This window comes from Cyprinus carpio, chromosome B14 (assembly GCF_018340385.1).
Source record: "Cyprinus carpio isolate SPL01 chromosome B14, ASM1834038v1, whole genome shotgun sequence".
NCBI classification, from domain to species: Eukaryota; Metazoa; Chordata; class Actinopteri; order Cypriniformes; family Cyprinidae; genus Cyprinus; species Cyprinus carpio.
The window spans coordinates 20570486-20588609 of record NC_056610.1 but is presented as its reverse complement, the minus strand read 5'-3'; the positions used below and the strand labels follow the sequence as shown (position 1 = coordinate 20588609).

Sequence of the window (18124 nt, the reverse complement as noted above, 5' to 3'; positions counted from 1 at the left end):
TTCTTCGTCTTCTTCTAAACTTGGTCATAAATATAAAATACTTAAAAACATAAATGCTTCAACTCCCTCGTGTCAACAGGTTAAACATGTTTTTTTTTTAAATTGAGGATGATAAATACTGTTTTTATTGGAATATCTCTTCCATATGAAAATTCTTAAAGAATTTAATTCCGTCTATTCACAGACTCTCAATCAAAAATAATTTTAAAAGAAATCGATGCACAACTGAATGACAACACTTGGTATATTTATTTGATAAGAGCATATCACATAATAAAGGCACATTAAGCAGGCTATCTACATAGGAAAGCTGAAGTGTGTAATTTGTTTTAATGTTAACAAACTTTCTTCTATCTCATCTGAACACACAAAGACAACTAAAAGTGAGCCATTTTCTAAATTAACCAAAAAGTGTAAATACTGCAGATTTGTGTTAAAGCATCCAATCCAGCAACTCCGGCTCAACCAGTGGTGTGAGTTTGGGGTGGGACCATCTGGGAGCATTTGATGAAAACCTGAACTATTTCATTTGCTGACATCGGTGGCACAGAAATTTCACACTTCAGCTTTAAAGAGCAAATATGTACATGGATATTAAACAATGTCTTATAACACAGTAAACAGCAATGTCTGTTATATTACAGTAGCAATACAGCATGATGTCACTTTATAAGCCAATCCGGAAGCTTGTTGCATTTTTTTTAAATATATCTAGGCATTATGTGGTAACTAAGTTTCCATTTATTAAAGATTAGTTATCTTAACATTTACTAATATTGACATTTGTTCCTTTAATATTATTTAAAGAACCTGTGCTAACAAGTAATGTCAATAAATCAAAAATTCCCATAGGAACTCCAGAGGGAATGCATGTCTTTAAAATTATTTTCCAAGTTTTTTTTTTCAGAAAAGCTAGCCACAGCATTGAACCATGTAAAGCCATCACTTCTGAGGAAATGCAGACTACAGTAATACTCATAAAGGTTTGTATAAGAGAAGGCAGTGTCTGTTCAAAGTTAACAGTACTCACTCATAACTTTGTAACAGATGTGATTTTTAATAAACTGGAAGAAACAGTCCCAGCTCACCTACACAGCAGCATTGTGTAAACATTAATTGTAAAACAGGCTGTAAAGTTACAACATTTGCAGCAAATGGTAATGACCTTTGAAAAATATACTGTACAAATAAGTCTGTTTAGTGTAAAGAGCCATACATTGCTCTGTTCATGTCAATAAAATACACCATATCCCAGCAGCAAATGGAAAAAGCCACCAAAGTCACAAAGCTCCATAATCTCTACATTCATAACTAATTTTCCTTAAAGAAAAAAGCATTTACATTGCAATGTTTTTACAAAAAACATTATGACAACAGCATAAACTGTTATCTTAAGAAGATAACTAAAAAACTGCATGAAAAATAAGAGCACTTAAGATGCTGATGCTCAAAATGAAAAAATATTAATTTTGTCACGTAAGTTTCTGGAAACACACAGTAAGGTAATTTCTGTTTTTGCTGATAAGCACATTTAAGACAATGAGGCTTTCCTGTTTTAAATCTCAAATATGTACAGCACAACAGAGAAAACTGTGCTGAAATGTATCGTTCTTTCTAAATGTGTAAAACATATTACAGTGACAACAATAAATACATTTTCCTCCCGCTGGTACTTAAATACATCAATACATTTACAAAAATATACAAGCACAAACTTTTACAAATAGAAAACTACTGACAAAATCCAAGGTAGTTTTTAAAATATTTTTCATGTATCACTTTTTCCAATCATATCGAGTTTATAAAATGAAGTACTACAAGGACGTTTTGAGTTCAAAACAATAATGCACATGTAATTTAACACTCTCTCAATTCTCTCTGGTCCATATTGGGTTTGTTCACACTGCACTCAAATCTAATTTGGTCTTTAAGTGTGAATTTTCTGACTGTGGATGAACTCAAGGATGAATTCTGATCTGTTTGCCTACAGTAGAGGCTATTCAATATCTACATGACATGAGTGCCAGCATAACGGAACGAGACTCATACACCTGTCAGGGTGGAAAGAGAGGAGAGAAAGGCAAACATTTAGTCCACCTTGACATCTCACTGCAGTGCTGAACTCATGAGGCACGTGAGAGGACATCATTGTGCAATCAGTCACTTTTACTACATAGCAAATGTGACACAGTGTGCTATACGAGTAAATGTGGACATGAAGGACGTTGCACAAAGATTGCACCATAAATTATTAAAAAACACTTTGAGTTGGGTACGCCCAATGAGATTTTTGCTGCCTGGCTAAACAAAGCCATTGAATAACATATTCCCATTCATTGTGAGAGGAAGGAGGCACCCTAAATGACCACCCACGGGCAGACACCCAGTCCCTCCTCTGAAAACAACATGTGCATACACAGTACATGTAGGACTAGACTGAATTCTTTTCATAATGAAGAAGCCTAGGCATACATAAGTAACACTGTTACAGTACCATCATATACTGACACAAGATAAACAATTAGCAAGAAATACAGTTTACCTACTGAATACAAAACAATTTAGTCAGTTTTCGATGCAGACTTTAGAAGGATTATAAGGTGCATTATAATGTGAAACTGCAGCATTTTACGAAACCGGTTGTAACGTTGCTGGCATACCAATCCAGCTGCTCTTCTTAAGGTGTGACCCTCTCTTGTTCACTGTCATCTTCAGGCAGGTAGACTGGTTTCTTGGCTTATAGGATGGGCTCAAATTTTTCTGGGGAGTTGTTTTTACCCTCAGAGCTGTGCCTTATTCCATATGCAAAATAGATAATAAAACCTAAAAAAGACAAAGGCATGAAGTCAAAATTTAAAGCACAGTAATAAAAAAAATGGTATGATTTTTTTATGTTTTTGAAGTCTCTTATGCTTATACCAAAACTGATCAAAATACAATAATAACAGTAATATCATGAAATATTTTTACAATTTAAAATAACTGTTTTAATATGAATATATTTTAAAATGTAATTTTTTTCTTTGATCCAAAGCTGAATTTTCAGCATCACCAGTCTTTTTAATGTCACATGACTCTTCAGGAATCATTCTAATGTGCTGATTTGATGCTCAAGAATTTTTATGAATGCTGAAAACAGTTGTGCTGCTTATATATATATATATATATATATATATATTTTCACTTTTTGTTTCACTATATATATATATTTATTTTTTTTTTTTTTTTGTGGAAACCATGATACACTTTTTTTTCAGGATTCTTTAATGAATAGAAAGTTCAAAATAGCATTTGTTTGAAATATAATTTTTTTTTGTAACATTATAAACATATTAACTGTCACGTATGAACAATTGAATGAATCCTTCTAAAAGTATTTCCTTTCTTTCTTACTGACCCCAAACTTTTGAATGGTAGTATACACTTAACACACAGTTACATGACAATGCTTTCAAATGCTATAACTCACCGATAACCATCCATACGGCGAAACGAATCCATGTAGGTGCATCCAATTGCATCATGAGGTAAATATTCACAAAGATACTGACCAATGGCAGAATAGGGAGCAAAGGCACCTACAAAATGAAGAGAGAGGATTATTATAACCACCTAAAGATCTGACATTCTCAATTTAGCACAAGCTTCGTAAATTAAGTCTGTACCTTGAAAGTGAGAACCTCTTTACTCTGGGGCTGCCGCCAGATGATGAAGATGCAGACAGAAGACAGAACAGACAGGAGAACAACCAAAGTGATACAAAGGGCGCTGCCTTTCCCCACCTGCTCTCCGTACACTGCCAGCACCACACACAGCAGAGTGAACAGCACAGCTGAACAGAAAAACAGAAGGATGTTATCTGCCTGTTCAGTACATGAACACCTGAGCTCTTCATTACAGCTACACGTAAATAATAAACTGGAAGTGGAAATGCTTACATATGGTGCCAGTTACAGCGTAAACAATGATGCCCGAAATCTTGGTGGGTACATCACAGATGGGCTGCACCAGCATCCTGAAGGAAAACCTCTCCTTCAGGGGCGTTGTCTCCAGCTCCTGGCTGTTCTCATCCCCGCTATCCACATCTGCCATGCCTGCTTTAGCCTCCAGCCTCTGCAGTTCCATCGGCTTCTCATTCACACCACTGGAACCAAGACTGCCTGGCTGGTATCTGCAGGTTTTTAAAAAAAATTAAATTAAACTGATTTTTAAAAGTATCAAATTCCAGATTTTGTTTTTTTTTATGTTTTTGAAAGAAGTCTCTAATGCTCACCAAGGCTGCATTTATTTGATCAAACATACCGTAAAAAGTTTGTTTTTATTTATAATTATGAATGTTTTTTTTTTTTTTTTTTTTATTTGAGCATACTTTAAAATGTAAGTTATTCTCGTGATGCAAAGCTGAATTTTCAGCATCCATAGTCTTCAGTGTCACATGATCCTTAAGAAATCGTTCTAATCTGCTGCTCAAGAAACATTTCTTATTATCATCAGTGTTAACAACAGTTGAGCTGCTTAATATTTTTGTGAAATCGTTATACATTTAGGATTCTTCGAAAGTTTATTTGAAATAAACATCTTTTGTAACATTTTCAATGACTGTCACTTTTGATGAATTCATTGCAACCCTGCTGAATAAAAGTATTCATTTCTTTCAAAAATCCCCAGACTTTTGAATGTTATTCTATGTGTATTTACTCACCGGAGAATGAGCACACACACAGCAACTAGAGTGTATGCCAGCAGGGTCCCAATTGACATCAAGTCTACTAATGCGCCGAGGTCAAACAGAAAGGCCATCAGAGCTACAGAAAGAAAATTAGCAAGATTCTAGAGTTAGTCACAATTATTAAAGAGAGTTACGTCATCCACTGACAGTCATTACATGAATAAAATAACAGTCTAACCTGCTACAATGCCAGACACAATGGTGGCAAGCACAGGGGTCTTGGTTTTCTTGTGCATGCGCGAGAGGGAGCGAAAGAGCAGACCATCCTCAGCCATGGCATAAATAACACGAGGCATAGGGAACATGGAGCCCAACAAGCTGAAAAAAAAAAGCATGGTTACTATAAATAACTGAAATTGCAACCATAATATTTTTTTATGGGTAATTGAAATAAAATACATTTTCAGCTAGTTTCCAAGGCAAAATTTAACAACTTGATGTACTTAAATAAAAATATTAAAACTTAAAATAAATTAATTAATAAAAAAAAAACACTATCTATAATAGTATCTCAATATAAATTAAGTTGGTTTGATTGTAATATAAACATACCTGGTGGAAAGGGCGCACAGAGACCCCACTGCTACAATATAGCGAGCGGGGCCCCATTGCACATATTGAAAGGCCTCTGGAAGTGGACTTTGAACATCCAGCTTGTAATAGGGCATCATGAGTGTGAGCGCTGCTGATACTCCGAAGTAGGCAAAAAAGCAGATGAGCAGAGAGGCCACTATGCCGATCGGGATGGAACGCATGGGGTTTTTGGCCTCCTCACCTACGACATCACCAGAGCTGAAGTGAGTTTGGTTTTAAAAGTAGGACATACTGGTTTTCATTACATGACATTTTCTTTCTGAACTTACTTGTGGTTGCGATGCAGTCATGAAGTACAAAATGCATAGATGCATGTAGAAGAGTAGGTTAGGACTTTTAGTATTGCAATATGGTGCAAAACCACCCGAGCCAAATTCTTTTTCGATATCCCTAAAATGTGAAAGAGTTTTCAAACTTCAGATTTGCAGTGAATTCATATAGACATATATATGAGTGTGTGCATATTTTTTTAAAATATATTTTTAATTTTATTTCAAGATTTTTTTAATTTTCATTATTTTTTCAAATTGTCATTTTTCATCTTATTTATTAATTTTCCTAAAATGTTTTAAAAGTTTTCGAACTTCAAATTTACAGTGAATATAACATTCATATATACATGTGTACATATTTTATAATTTGTAATTTTTTCACAATCTTTTTAACTTTCATTATTTTTTTATTAAAATGTTATCTTATTAATTTTTCTAACATGTGAGTTTTCAAATTTACAATGAAAATACATTCTTATATACATGTCTTTTCCATTTTTCATCCACATTTTAGATCTTATTACATTTTATTTATTAATTTAATCTTTTTTGCTATTTAGTATATCTTTAAAATAAATGCAAATATGACTTATATTATAATATTTACTTTTATGTAACTTTTCATTATTTAATTGTCATTTTAATCTGATCAAATCTATATTTCTTGTAATTTAATTGTATACCTGTAATCAGCAAATATGCTCCTGACCCAACTGAGTGTTTCATTTATGCTCTAAATTGTATTTTCTTCATTTCTATTGCTATGCCTGCATCTAAAAGATAAGGTAGTTTGACTTACTCTGCATTGTAGTTGTTTGTGCTGTTAATGTAGTTCTCCACGGTGAGGTTCCAGTTGGCAGTGTCGCCTTTCACAAATCCCGATATAATAACAAATGTCAGAACCACCAGGTTGATGCCTGTGAAGATCTTGTTGACAAGTGCAGACTCACTCACTCCAAATGCCAATAATCCTGTTGCGTGGGAAGTGAGAGGTAGCAAATTCACACCATTATGGTCTTTTGCATGGCAATGGTGAAAAGAAATTGTGAGCAACAGTTCTATGACTAATGGGTACATTGGTAAAGAGGATCATTTAAAATGATTTAATTGCTTCAGCAGAGCTGGTGTGGTAGAACCAAAGAACCTTTTTGGCTCTCCAACAAAAGCCAGGTGTTGGATAAGAAGTGGAGTCAAGAATTCTTGGTCTACCGACTTAATAGAATAATGGGATATCTTGACTTTGGAAACACTTTGCGCCAACTAAGACGTAACTGGGCATCAACATATTACAGCTGAGTGATTCTTAGAGAGAAAAAAGGTTCTCACCAGTGAGCAATATGACCAGGATGAGAGCAAACACATCTGGATATTCCGCTAACACTTCTCCAGTGTCTGGAAACGACATGTAATCAGTGAAAAAATGGGAGATGGTTTTGTTCACTAGATTGTCAAAACGTTGAGCTCCAAGCCCGTGCCACACTAGCTGTGCCTGTGAAATGGAGAGAGGGCATATGAGCAGACGCAAAAGACTTCAGAGCGTCCACTTGTTACGTTAAACCTAAGCAGCCGCTAAAGGGCCCTTCGGTCTAGAGGAGTAAACACTTCATACAGTTTCAAAACCACTTCAGCTCATTCGTAGTCACATATAATTGGGCAAACTCTTGGGCTCGCATTCTGAGTTAACTCATGGGAGCTGATGATTAATTAGTAAATTTGGATTCAAAAAGGAAATGTTTTTCAGTCCAAATTAAAGTCACATTATTAAAATAGTTTATAAAGATAAAGTCTGCATGCTCACCAATCACGTATGACAGAATGAGGTTCCATCCCGTGATGAAGGCCCATATTTCACCCACTGTTACGTAGCTGTACAGGTAAGCGGATCCCGTCTTTGGAACACGTGCGCCAAATTCGGCGTAGCACAAACCAGCAAGAACAGAAGACAACGCCGCAATGAGGAAAGAAAGCACGATGGCAGGTCCAGCCTTCTCTCGGGCCACTTCCCCAGCCAGGACATAGACACCTGCACCCAGTGTCGCCCCCACCCCGAGGGCTATGAGGTCAAGAGTGGAGAGAGACAGCGAGCGAAGCGGGTCTCGTCCTGAGAAGTGTCCAGCATGCGACGCCTCAGCAGCATCTTCCCAAAGGAGGCCAGTTTATTCTCAGCCATGATGTATAACGTTAAGAAGACTGGGCAAGCTGAAGGCACTAAAGGAGAAGAGAAACAATTTTTTTTTTTACAGAGAAAGTGGTGAGATAATGCTGTTTTTTTGTATTTTTGTGTATATATGTGTGTGGTGTTTTTTATGTTTTTTTTTAGGGGAAATATAATATAGTTTTCAAAGGGGAAGATATATTTTAAAAAGGTTGTCTACTTAATACAGTGAACTTCTAAAGCCCGTCCATACTAAGAATAATAACTATATGTGAACCTAGACCACAAAACCAGTCATAAGTAGCAAAGGTATATTTTTAGCAATAGCCAACAATACATATGGGTCAAAATGATCGATTTTTCTTTTATGCCAAAAATCATTAGGATATTAAGTAAAGGTCATATGATGATATTTTTGTGAATTTCCTACCGTAAATATATTAAAACTTAATTTTTGTTTAGTAATATGCATTGCTAAGAACTTCACTTGGACAACTTTACCGGCGATTTTCTCAATATTTTCATTTGTTTGCACCCTCAGATTCCAGATTTTCCAACAGTTGTATCTCAGCCATATATTGTCCTATCTTAACAAACCATACATTAACAGAAAACTTACTTACTCAAAAAATTGACCCTTATGACTGGTTTTGTGGTGAACAGTCACATGTTAGCATCCACACCAATGTAGAATAACATTGTTTAATTAATTGTGTGACTTTAAATGCCCATTAAAAAAGAAAAAGAAAAAAAAAAAATTTTATTTGCATTATTTCTTTACTGCACAATGCACATTTCTTAATATTATGCCTTAAATGTGTTTAATGTCACTATTGATAGGGACTGTATGATCTCTGCATGACATCAGTCTATAAATGAAAGATATTTAAAGTGTATACCTGAAGTACGCTTGCAGTAGTTCCACTTTAACACAAATCAATTACACTTCAGTATATCTTTAATTGGACCTCAGCACTACTTCAACATAATTTTGTGGTGCATTAAGCACAAAAATAGTAGTTCTAAAATTACCAGGTTTAGTATACCTTAAAGTACAATTGCTGGGTACTGTTATTAAGCACATAAATATGCAAATATATTTGTAGTATACTCAGCACAAAATAAATGCATTTCAAATACATTTTAGTATTTTTTCACTAGCATGCTCAAGCTCTTTATTCTGATTGTTGGTTTTTAATGCTTTTATCGCTCATCCGGAAACTGTTCTGAAAGTGATTCTGAAGATATGATGCAGATGTCTTTATTCTCACGGAATGATCATTAAAACTTTATAGTTATCATTCTTGGTGTGAACGACTCTTTATTCAAGTCATTTCATGTAAAGGGCATATAAAAGGGCGGCTGTTATCCACCACACCCGTGGACACAGACAGAGCAATCATTGAGCACTGTACGAACATCTCATCTGTCCACAGGGCAGTTCAACCCATCAGGAAAATTAATAAGATTAATATCCAAGAGGCTTGCCCTTTCATTACTGAGTCATAATTCATGAAGTTCAACAGCTCCAAAGCCCAGATAAAGAGCACTGACACTGGTGTGGATGGAAACTATTTTCAGGCAAGACCAAACGGATTCATCACAATTCATTGGCTAGATGAAAAGAGCAGAGCGGGTGAAATTGGAAAAGCAGTACATCTGAGGTCAAAGGAAAATAAATAAATAAATAGCACATATCCTCTGAATGCAGATTAGTGGATATATAAAAAAAGGTCAGAGATGATATTTGAATACAGAGTTTACATAATACAAATATAAATGACTGATGTCAAACAGAGCAAATACAGGAAAGGGTTTCTGGTGCGGTTTCTATCCAGCAGCTTGAGCAGTCATACATGTTTGATCAGATCCTGTCTAAGACACGAACTAGATCACGCTAGAAGTAAACCTGCACCTGCGTAGTCCGTACACGACTATATAACAGAAAAACACTGACTCAAGTATTTTTTCTGCATTCTTAGTGTCCAAAGCATATCCTCATACATGAAAATTAAACAAGGATGACTTTTTAAAATAAGGTCTTCTTATTGTCTTCTGCTCAGTAAATGACCTCTCTTTCTGCTCAACTCAGTGACGTCACTACACGGAAAACATTTACTTCCTTCCAGGAGGTATTATATAAAACAATTAGCATTAAAAAAAAAAAGCTCGCCAACTTCAGAACAAAGCAAACACAAAGTCTAGTCTACGAAAATGGTGATTAAATCTGTCACACAGTGGATTGTTATCGTAAAATACTGATGATTATCAGTGAAACCAGTTAAAGCACCGCCTCAGACACTGACATGACTGAATAAACGGTTTAGAGGATTCATTATTCTTTATATCAGACTGGCACATGTTATGTTAAATAACACTTCCTGTTAAAGGAAAGAGCTATGTCAGCTGGTCATGCAGTAACTCGGAGTTATTAAACAAAGAAATTATTTCAAGCAATAAGCTAGTTAACTTAAACAGGTTCAGACTCAGGTCCAGTGTCTATCATCTGGATATCTATCCTGGCACCTGCTTCACTCTACAGAGTCTGCTGGTTTGAAAATCAGATTAATATACAGTACTGTGTTTGCAGATGATCAGTCAAAGCAATTGCAGCCCACATTCTTGAAGCAAAGTTGCATTCAAGAGGCATTCTTCTGAATAAAAAAAATGAAAACTTTGCTTTAGAGAAAGTTTTCCTGCTAGTTTACTATTCAAATGGCATGCACCAGGAGCACTGGTTATGACACACCTATATTTACAACAATGGAATTTCATTTTGACTCAGTGAAACTATTCTACAGCTCAGCATATGATGAGTGTCATTCAGTAGCCTGTTAATGAAGCTGCTGTTTTTGAGAAACACATGTCAAAGACCCACATGCACTGAGAAGCATTCCAATGTACTGATGTGCTCAGTCTAGCATGATTTATTTAAACTCGTATCGAACTTTAAACCACGTTCAAAATGAAGCTGTTCAAAACTGCCCCTGAAAATCTGCCAACGTGATTACATCCATACTGATTTATTTAGTCATTTCTATGTAAAAATATAGACATAGGTATATATTAAAATATTATTATGGTATAATTTAAATGTGTTTTGCTAATGTGATAATTACATTTTAATCGATACTTATATACATATACTGAATAAATAAATAATAATAAAGTAGCACACATGTATAATCTAAAGGCACGCGCGCCATTTCTGCCACGAGGATGAACGTAATGATAAACATGAGATTTCCGCTTACGAAAGAAAATCTAATTTAGATGGTTTAGTTAACGAATAACCGAAACGTCTCAGATTTCAGATTAAGAATGGAGTCTCATATCTAGTAATCGTTAAAAGGTAGTTACCCTCTGTTGAGACGATGTACTGAAAATCCAGCTGGTTTTCAGACGGACAGACGATGCGCGTGAGCGGTCTACAAAACTGAGTGAGTAACGTTAGCAGAGAGCAAGACTTGGAATGGAACACTCGCATCCGGAAAAGCCTTTTAAGGACATCTAGGTTTCCCCTCGGGGTCGGGTTTTTTGACGTAGTAGTAGAACATATTACATAGCCACTGACGACAGGTATTGTTTTTTTTCCCCCTGCATTTCTGAAATTCTTTGCTCTGGCTGCATTTCATGACACAATAAACCGTGTCTTAGCGAGGAAAATGTAAAATATGAATCTTCTCCTACGCTCTCAAAACAAACCATAAAGCATATTGTAAATTATATTGTAATTTATTAATTTATTAAGTAAAAGCGAGACACTTTTAGGGAGGAAATTTTTTTTGTTGGGTTTAATTTTTTTTAAATTAAATTTTTTTTAAGAGTATATAAATGTGTATAGATTTTTGAGTTTTATATTTTTGTGTGACTTCTCTTCTTTTCTCCTCTAAATGAGGGAGGGAGAGAGAGAGAGAGAGAGAGAGAGAGATGAGAGAATCAGACAGAGCAGAGGTATACAATTCTACTTTTAATATTACTCGTAGCACATTGATATTCATCTGTACAATTAACTCAGACATATTAAGATTTAACATAACATATGCAAACAAAACCACTCAAATTTAAATAAATTGCAAAAAAAAATAAAAAAAAAATCCAGACAATGAATACCAACTTAAATTCTCTTCAGCTCCTCTACGCACATCTCAAGTTTTTCGTGCAATGGTCCCCAGTTTTTACACTCTATAAAAGATAAGGGTATGCAAATTATAACAAAACCAAAACATTTATTTCATAATGAAATCTACAAAACTTAGAAAACTTTGATACCTGAACGCAAACCCATTAGTTCTTGAATGATCTTCTCAAGTTTTTCTTGGTGTCGCAAGCAATTAACACAACCTGGGTGGGGGGTTAAAAGGATTTAAAAATATAAGACACCGTATTAGAAAATGTATGATAACAACCATCAAAATTCACCTGGTCCATGCGCTCCTTCAGCTGCATGCACAGCATCACTCTCGACTGTAGACAGAGCCGGGGCTATAGATACAAACACAAGAAATGCATCAGATCGGAGATTCGAAAATAAAAGCCATAATATTTCAAACACATTTGCTACAAAGGTCTAGTCAAGATTTGTGTTGTTGGAAAAACATCTAAACATTACAAATGCTGCAAATTTTTTTACCATACGTGGCTCTCTCTTTACTAGTGAAGACCATTGTCGACAGTGTCACCTAATCGTGTGGTACAAGAGAATACTTTCATCTTATGTTAGCACAGCTGAAAGTGGCTCTTATGTCAACAGTGTCACCTAATCGTGTGGTACAAGAGAAAGTGGACAAAAGAGGTACAGAGTACATCAAAGGTCTAGTTAGTTGAAATGTGAGGTCCTCATTTGGCAGCTTCATTAAATGACTAATAAATCCACATTTGAGATCAAAACAGTTTGTTCCTAAGATCCATGAAAAAATGTTCAGTGTGATCCTTTCATGAACAGAATAACAGACCTTATTTAAAAGGGAAATAGTAATTTGGAACACTTTATAATAGGTTTGATCAGTTTAATTGCATTTTTTTGCATTATAATTAATACAGTACATTCTTATGGTGTCATGGATGCCAGTGTACCATCCTATAACTGAGTTTGAATAGCACTACAGATCCTCATTTCAAAACGAATGAAAAGACTCGATGGGGAGACATGCACACACAACTCCTTCATAAGCATGAATTAAAAAGGCTTTGACAACCAGCTCCCAAATGCACCAGTCCTTTCAGCAAGGCTATTACTGCGCACTTCACAATATATCAATCAGTCTGGATTACAGCTACTGTAGTCAGGCAGCTATTGTGCAAATAAGAAATGTTTGATGACTCAGTTTCCTTGCCCAGTTTGCAGATGACTTCAGACAAGAATATGGAATTTTTTTTATTTTTTGAAATAATTATGTATTGGGAGAAATCCTGTTGAGATCTGTCTATGTGGCTTAAGGGAAAGGGTGGGTATTTTCCACATTTTAGACTATAATGTTTTTGAATGTTGCTTTGATACACCCAAAGCTTTTTGTACACCATGTCTTTTCATTTTTTAAATAAATATAAAACATTGCCATTTACAATAATCATAGTTTTAAAATGGTATAATGAAAACCTTTAAGTGGTATTATACAAAGCAACATCAAAAAAAGTAACCATTAGTCTGCATCAAAATACATCAACTGCTGTTAATAGTTAATGCTGCATAATTTTGTAACCCTACACCACAAGAGGAAATACACCAGAGATGAGTATTACATTAGGACTCTTGTTTGGCTTTGAGTTATGGTTTTATTAAAGATGTTGTGGTTAGAGATATTTCTGTTATTTATCAAGTCTCACTAGTACAATTAGCATAGCTGTAATTGATAAAGCGCAATATAAAAAAGTACACAATGAATCGCATACCAACTTCTTTTTCTCTTTGCGTAGGCAGTACACCATCATTGTTCAAGTGCTTATGGCCCCACACTGGGAAGCAGTGATTCCTCGTCCTCATACCTTTCATAGATAAATATTAAAGGAAATATATACAAAACCAATTACAATGGAAATCAATAGCCCTTCATTTACATAATAATTTTTGTCTAAGTATTTCCTAGGTATAAATGTTGGCATTTAAATGTGCGTAATCAGCAAAAAACTGATATTAACTACATTTGAAGATCACTCTCAAGAAAAAAAACTATCAGTGAACAAGTACCTGGTAATCCTGTCGATTTTATTACTAGGCTGAGTCTGAACGGCTTCTACAGACGGATGCTTGTAGCCTGAGGTGTCTTGAGAGCCTGTCTCATTTACGGTTGGCCGCTCTGATAGTCCTGATGGTTTCATTTGCTATAATTTCCTTAGATTGATTGAATTTTTTGAATGTGATATCATTTTAGATTATTGAATAATTAATATGATATTTATAATACAACATTAGTAACATATATTAAATTAAAAAAAAAAAAAAGTTATGTACATTACTGTTCAAAGTTTGGGTTGTTATGCTCTATCAAAAATATAGTAAAAACAGTAATATTGTGAAATATCATTATAATTTCAAGTATAAGCTTTTTCATTTTTAATATACTTTAACATGTAATCTATTCCTGCGATTGCAACACTGAATTTCCAGCAGTCATTACTTCAGTGTCACAAGGTCCTTCAGAAATCATTATAATGTGCTGATTTGTTGCTCAAGAATCATTTCTTCTTATTATTAATGTTTAAAAATAGTTGAGCTGGTTAATATTTACATTTCTCAAGAAACATTTCTTCTTTTTAATCCAAATTGCGACTTACAACAATGAGGACAACGGAAGCAATCAAAATCAACAAATGATCAATGAATATATATAAATAGTTGCTATAACAACAAGTCTCCGTTAACCTAATGCAGTACACGTGATAGCAAGGGTTTTTTTTTTTTTATATTATAAACATAGAATAAAAAGAAAAACAGATAGAATAGAAAAAAGAACAGAGCAAGCTAAGTGTAAGAGGTCTTTTTTTTTTGCTTTTTGTTAATTGTATTACTAAAAAATATTATGATGGGTAAAGTCGACAACACCAAAGCTCCAAAGGTATCAAATTTTTTTTTTTTAAAAACTATCACTTAGCATATGTGACGTTTCGAGCACGCAGGCTCTTCATCAGCTCTTCAATACATTTTTATACCTTTGGAGCTTTGTGTGTGCCAGACTTTACATTCTAATATTTTTCTGCTTGTTTTTGGTCGAGCACCCAGTTTAGATTGACGTGCGTGCTTTTGCCTTCTTTTTTTGATAATAAATAAAAAGAAAACAAATAGAATACAAAAATAAGTTTTTTTTTTTTTAAAGAACAGTTTGTTTTTTGAAGAAAAATGGAAAAACAAGCAGTTAGTACAATTAAATAGTGAGTCTGCAATTTTGCTTGTGGGCGCAAGCATTTTTTTTTTTAAGAATGGAAATTAGACATACAAGTGATAGAGTTAGAGGTTCAAATAAACAGCTAGCAGAGAATGTTTTTTTTAGCCGATTCTTGAAGATGGCTAAGGACTCAGCTATTTATGATGATAATATTTATTAATATCAGAATTCTTTTAATGAATAGAAAGCTCAAAAGAACAGCATTTAATTGAAATGAAGTTATTTTGTAACATTACAAATGTCTTTACTGTCACTTTTGAACCAAAATCATGCATTCCTTTATCTTGAATCATTGAAAAAAAAAAAAAAAAAAAAAAAAAAAAAAAAAAAAACTGACCTCAACCTCATTAACAATAATGAAATTATGTAAATGTATGAAATGTGTACAAATGTGTATACACCACTCACCAGCAGTGAAGTTATATCCAGTGACAGCAGAAACCATAGAGGTCTGTTTTAAATAAAGAAAAAAGCAAAAACAAAAAAACATACACAAGAAACACAATGTTTGTAACCAGCTGACTGATTCATAGCAACATAAAGCATTGAGTTTCGTACCTTAACAGTGCTAGCTGATGCTATGTTCTTGCCCTTGTTCATCTGTACCGTCTTCCTGTTGCCAAGCAGGGTGGTGGACGATGCGTCAGGCTGATGCGGGGCCGGCGCCCTTGGAGAGTTTTGGTTTTGACCGCTACCGTGGAAGTTCACTGACAACTGAGGCCTGGAGGAAGACTTTGATTTGGACGATAACTCAGCTTAAGAGGAAGCTGAGGAGAGCTGTCGCTTTTGATTGGAAGTTTAGTGGGAGGCTTGTTCTTCATTTGCTGGTTCTGCTGTGTACTGTGATTTCTTAAAGTGCATGTTGCTGAGACTTTTTTCTGACTCTGACTCGAGCTCTCAGTCACCTGCACATGCACAGTTGCCATCGCATGATTACACTTGCACAAACAAGCTCATCATTCGACTGGGCCTCCGATGCTGTTGTCTCTCACAGACAGACCTCTCTTTCTGGGGCTTCACGTCTCTCATGATCTCAAATCTGGATTCTTTGCCAAAAAAACGATAGGTGTGGATGTAACCAGGAAGCTTGTCTTCAGGTCCAATGTGTCATCTAAACAAAAAAAATACTGTTTCTGCTGATATTTCCTATATCAGAAGAGGGAATAGACTCAGCGTCCACTAATCCAGGACTGGATGTTTTTTTGTGATGCTCCTCTGCATTAAGCTCAGGAGCATCATCGGGTCCACAGTGGTCGACAGAGCCGAAAACAAAAGCCTGCGGTGCTTATCTCAACTTCTGTTTCTCTGCTGTTAGAGGTTGGGTTAGTGACACCTACAGAGTTAGAAGCGCATCATTCACCTGGTCCAGCTAATTCTATACTTGAGGGCTTCATTTCAACAGTGGATATAATTGTCCTTCAAAAACTAGATTTATTTGAGATGGGGAAAGGGTAAAGATCATAGTGGTTGTATTATGCTGAATCGTCCACTGCTGGTTTATAGGAAAACTGTGATTTTCGATTGTTCAACCTCACCAGAGTGTTGAGAGGAGCACTGGCTGTTTGCTCCACAATATCAACAGTTACATTTGACGTTTAGAATGAGCCTTCCTCGTGTGTTGATTTATTATATTAACCTCATGTAGTAAGTAAAACTAGCATCCGTTTTTTCTTGTGGCTGCATATGGTCTATAGTTCCTTCAAAGTTTTCATTTGGACTGTTCTGTGTAGTGGTGTTAATGGTACAGTGTTATCAACACATGCTTTAGTTTAGATTGTTGCACGTTCAGATTAGAAAATATCCACAGTTGCATTTAACCCCAGTGTCAGATCCCTCTTTAGGGTCATGTGACTGGACCAGTTGCCACAGTGGTGTTTTTCCCGACTCAGTCTTTGTATTGGGTAACGTCAAATATCCACTGTTGAATTAAGTCTAGAGTCAGACCCCTCCTTTGGCTCTTGAGCCTCAGAAGTGCTGTTCTTCTCTCTGATGTTGTGTAGATCAAACAGTTGCATTAATACCAGCGGTCAGGACCGTTCTTTCGAGTCTATTGGGACACATCAAAAGTGACTGTTCTTCAACTCTGCGACACTTATTAAATCTGATTCTTCTCTAAAGATGAAAGTGGCATGACCGTGGCATCGTTGCAGTCCGCCATCTGCTTTGTGCAGTGTTGGCACTGGTAATGTCTTTCTCATTCTGTGGTGATTTAGTAGACGTTATGAACGTGCTTCGTAGGACTTTGCCGACTGACAGTGCGCTCCAAGAGAGCAATTAAGGCCAGAGTCACTGGTTACCTCTTTTCTTGGTGCTAAAACTCTCCTTCCACTTCCTTATTATCTTGCTTGATTTTCTTGATGGCGTGCAAGGCAGGGGGGAATTCAACACGGTTCCTTGTTTCATTTAAAAGAAAGGGAACGCGCCGACGGTGTCATCAAGAAATCCAGACACTGAGGAAAAGGTTCATCTGCAATTGAATAGAAACCTAGAACAACAGATCTGGCAATTTTGTGATAGGCTGGTAAGAGGAAACAGGTTTTTTTGAAGAGATGATCCACTCAATATGTTGCTACCGGCCAGGCAAGCTTCCGCCTCAGAAAGCTCTCCATTTCAATAGCAGGCGGGTCCTCTGAAGAGAATAAAAAGTGTGATTTATTATGTAGCTTCCTAACAAAACCTACTTACTGACAATTCAACACATTGCGACAATGGATGACACATTTGTTATAAAAGGAAGCATCAGAATGATTCCTTAAATACTGGTCTAAATTAAAACACTAACTTACCACATGTTTAGCATATGAACAACACAGATAAGGTATAGGGAACATCCTGATAATAGTTCTGGATGAGTTATATTACATAACTAAAATTATAAACACTAAAAAAGAAACACACTTTATAAGCTTGTAATAGCTAACAACTCTGCAACGAATGCTTTGCTACGGTGACAAATATAACTGTTGAGACGGATTATGAGTAATAAGCAACA

The 18124-nt window shown here is 35.5% G+C and overlaps 1 pseudogene; it reads right to left on the bottom strand.

The window, feature by feature from the left end:
* Positions 1 to 226: 226 nt before the first annotated feature.
* Positions 227 to 11434, bottom strand: LOC109102686 (annotated as a pseudogene).
* Positions 11435 to 18124: the final 6690 nt, after the last annotated feature.